Source organism: Hipposideros armiger, unplaced genomic scaffold (genome assembly GCF_001890085.2).
Source record: "Hipposideros armiger isolate ML-2016 unplaced genomic scaffold, ASM189008v1 scaffold_40, whole genome shotgun sequence".
Taxonomy (NCBI): domain Eukaryota; kingdom Metazoa; phylum Chordata; class Mammalia; order Chiroptera; family Hipposideridae; genus Hipposideros; species Hipposideros armiger.
The window spans coordinates 387,297-391,389 of record NW_017731390.1 but is presented as its reverse complement, the minus strand read 5'-3'; positions in this window follow the sequence as shown (position 1 = coordinate 391,389).

Here is a 4,093-nt window from a genome sequence, read left to right as displayed (position 1 = left end):
TTGCTTCCTCTCACCTCCACATTGTTTTCTGTAGTTGCCTCCTTAATCTCAAATGCATAAAAAGAAACTGCAAACCATTTATTTCAGTCTGTTAAGATCTTGTCTCCAGGTGTATCCTCTGGCTCAAACAAATTTTTATAAAAATTCTCTACAGGTTTGGACATTCTTACATAAACAGTTTATAAGCTACATAATGTGTGGTATTTTTGTTATAGCAACCTCAGTGGACTAAGACATGAAGCCACTGAGACTTGGGAAGTTTTTGTTTTTGTCTGCAGTACAACCTAGTCTATCCTAACTAGTAGAATACTACACTTATAGTATTATATAAATTGCATATTATGTGACATTCAGCCCCAGTCTGGGGAGGCTGAAGGGAGGAAGGAGAAATTTGCTGAACCAGTCTAGTATCATAATCATCTTCAGTGAAGACAAAAGATACCAGGCCCATGTCAAAGACTCCCAGTAGGAGTCCTGCAGAGTCAAACCACATGAAAGCAAGAGGGAGATTAATGTTAAATCACTGCTCTCAGCATTGAGCCTGTTCAGCACATAATCCTTCCCCCTGAGAGTTTTAGCCTGAAAGACTAGACCAGGGTCAAGGCAAGGGGAGAGACTGTTACAGGCAAAGCGCCCATGTTTTTGCTGAAGGCTTTATTCTACCTAAATTTAGAAAGTAAAAACAAGAGGAAGGTTGTAAGAAAATGTAAAAATAAATGGGATTGAAGAGTTTAAGGAGAAAAGATCGATGGTATTAGTGTCATTGTTCATTGACAAGAAAACACAAGGGTGTCAAAAGAAGGCAGTATTGGGGGTGACTGGTAAGCTCAGTTGATTAGAGCATCATGCTGATAACACCAAGGTTGCTGGTTTGATCCCCGCATGGGCCACTGTGAGCTGGGCCCTCTTTAAAAGAGTCAATTATGCTGTTGTAGCATGAAAGCAATGTGTAATCAATGACCATGGCTGTTCCCCAATAAAATTAAAACAAAGAAGAAGAAGGCAATATCACTGACTAGGAAGAAAATAGATGACTGATGTAATTTGGGCTGGATTGTGACTTTTAACCCTACCAGACCTGAGGCCCTGAACCTAACTGTCCCCTATACCTGGGCTCCTGAGCATTAAAGAGAAAAAACCAACATGATATAGAAAAATGTTAGTTACATGCAATCAAGTGGTTAGAGTAAGATGGAACTTGGAGACATTGTAGAAAATAGGAGTGCTTTTCCATGCACACAACACAGATATGATTAGTTAAGATATGATTAGAAATTACCGAAAAATTGGTACAGCGGTCTGGTAGGGTTAAGGTCTCATTGGGCCAAAGAAGTCTCAAATCTCTGAGGACATCATAGACATCTATGGTGCATAGGATGGTAGTTAAGCATGCAAGCTCTGGAGAAAAAGCCAGATGGATATAGCCAGGCTCTGCCACTTCCTAGTTTTGTATAATAACAGAAAGTTATGTAACCTTTCTGTGCCTCGGTTTCCCAATCTAAAATAGAATTAGAATAGTGTCCACCTCATATGGTTGTTGCACCAGACTATGTGAGGAGTCTCTCAGGATTTCCTTCCCCAGTCAGCAGATAATGTGGGTTTCCCAAAAAACTCTCCCTCTCTGGCCCTCCGTCAGGGGTCAGGGCCTCACCAAGAAGATTGAGGAGGTAGCTTCCATGTGCATCCTCTAGAGCCAGAAGCAGACAGATGAGCTGTGTGTCTTTTTTGTGAAACAGAGGCAATTACCTTCACCAAATGATCCTGCTGTTTGATTTGTAGTTTGACTCTGGAGTCAAAGGTGGGAGGGTTCATACTTCATTCTTGATTATGGTCCATGAGGATTCCCTGGGGGCTCATTTCCAATTACTGTTATGAATGTTCTTTCTTTGCCCTGCATCCCAAGATGCCTTTCTGTTTCTCACATGTGGGCATAATGCATTAGTTGCTCTGATTCCTTAAATCATTAATAAGAGGACAGTTATGACCTGAATCAATTCTATTCTTTGTATAGTATTAGAGCTAGCTGTCTCTAATTATGGTCTCAAATTACGATTTCTTTGCACCCCTTAGTGACACGGTTCCCTGCATGAAAGTAAGACCTAGGAATAAAGCTTTGTGCATAGTTCAGCAGCACACACGCTGCGGTTTAGAGCTCAGGCTCTCATGTTGGCATTGCACGGACTGGCTTTTTTTTATTTTATTTTATTTTTATTGGGGAATTGGGGGGATAGGAACAGTGCTGGGGAATTGGGGGAAGGGGAACAGACAAGTTGCTGTCATTTTTGTTCTTCAGTCTAGTTGTGGAGGACGTTGCTTCACTGGCCCAAGTTGGCACCATCATTGCACTCTTCCCGGCTGAGGCAGATCAGTCGTCGGCTTCTGGATGGCCGCTCACGGCGGCTTGAGGGCCGCTCACGCTGGCTGCTGGCTACACACAGTAGCCCATGGCAACCCACTGCCACAGGGGCTGCAGCCTATGCTGCTGCTAGCGACTCATGGCAGCCCAGTTCCAGGTTGAGCTGTTGTTCAGCATCTTAGCTGTAGAGGGCAGTGTCACTGGCCCTCGTATGTGGGATCCGAACCGGGGCCCTCTGGCATCCCAAGCAAGTTCTTAACCATCGCGCCACTCGGCCGGCCCCGGACTGGCTTTAAATCCTGGTTCTACCTCTTCCAGCTGACTGAACTTGGGCAAGTTACTGACCCTGAATGAGCCTCAGTTTCCCCACCTGAAAATGTGGATAATAGTATTTACCACATTAAGTGGGTGTATGGATTAAACAAGTTACTGTAAGTAAAGCACTTTGTGCCTGGCACAGAACAATCTTTCAATAAACATTGATTATTATTTTTCACTTCTGTGTAACAAATGAATAGTAATTATTACTTTTAAAATACTTTTGGCCCACAGATCACTTTTATGCAGATAATTCCCACATGTCTCTTCTTAGGCCTAGCATTTCTTCTGAAGCCCAACTAAGTATCTTCCTTGATTACTGCATATTTTCTCTCTTGTATCACCCTCTATCAGATTCAACATTACACCATACTCCTCTTTCTCTAGCTGGCTCCCTCTGGTCTTCCCTATTTCTGTTAATATCGTTAATTGTCAGTTTCTTAGGTATAAAATTTTATCACCCATAGCTATAAAAAAAACCAGCTGACATTTATTTACTATGTGCCAGACACTGTTAAATTTTCATTGAATTATTTTATATAATCCTCACAATTTAATAATATAGTGACTATTTGCATCCTTTGCTTTTGCTATTGTCCTGATCCCCTGATACCTACAGACTTACCTATTTACCATCTTCTTTTTGTGTATCCAAATGCTACCTCCTCTATAAAATCTTCCCCCTACTCTATTCAGGCAGCCCAGTGACCACTCTTCCTCTCTCTACAATAATTGATATCTTTGCGCAGCTCACTAAACATTACTCCTGTTTTTTTGTTTGTTTTTAGCAAGGGGTGGGTGGAAGGCCAGTGATTTGATGTTTGAGGTAGTGATGCCCCATTCTTAGAGGTTTCAAGGAGAGGCAGAAACCTCTTGCAAGGATTTCTGGAGAGAGGATTGGTCCATATGCCCATTAAGATTACTTTTAGCCCTAAATTCTTTTAGTTCTCTGATTTTTTTGCAGAAACATTTACCTGTGGAGGCCTGGAGGGCTGTGTGTAGGGTTCGGAAAGGAAGGTTAGGGTGGAGTCATGGAATTAGGATGGCTTCCAGGAGAGATGAGCCTTTCCTGTTTTCTATTGCCCAACCCCCTTCTCCAGCATCTGCCTGGGCAAGACCTTCTTTCCCTACCTAATAAGGCTTAATCATCCGTTTAAAAGAACCTGGCTCAAGGTCTTGTAGACTCTATTAATCAACAGTATTGAAATCATCATACTGTTAGGCTCCACCCCAGACCTACTGAATCAGAATCTGTATTTTATGTGATTTGTTTGTACACAGAGGTTTTAAAAACCTCTGTACAGTGGGCCCAACCACTAAAAAGGAGCTTTGTAGATAATTCTATTGAACTGATATTTAACAAACTCCAAGAAAGAAAGAAAGAAAGAAAGAAAGAAAGAAAGAAAGAAAGAAAGAAAG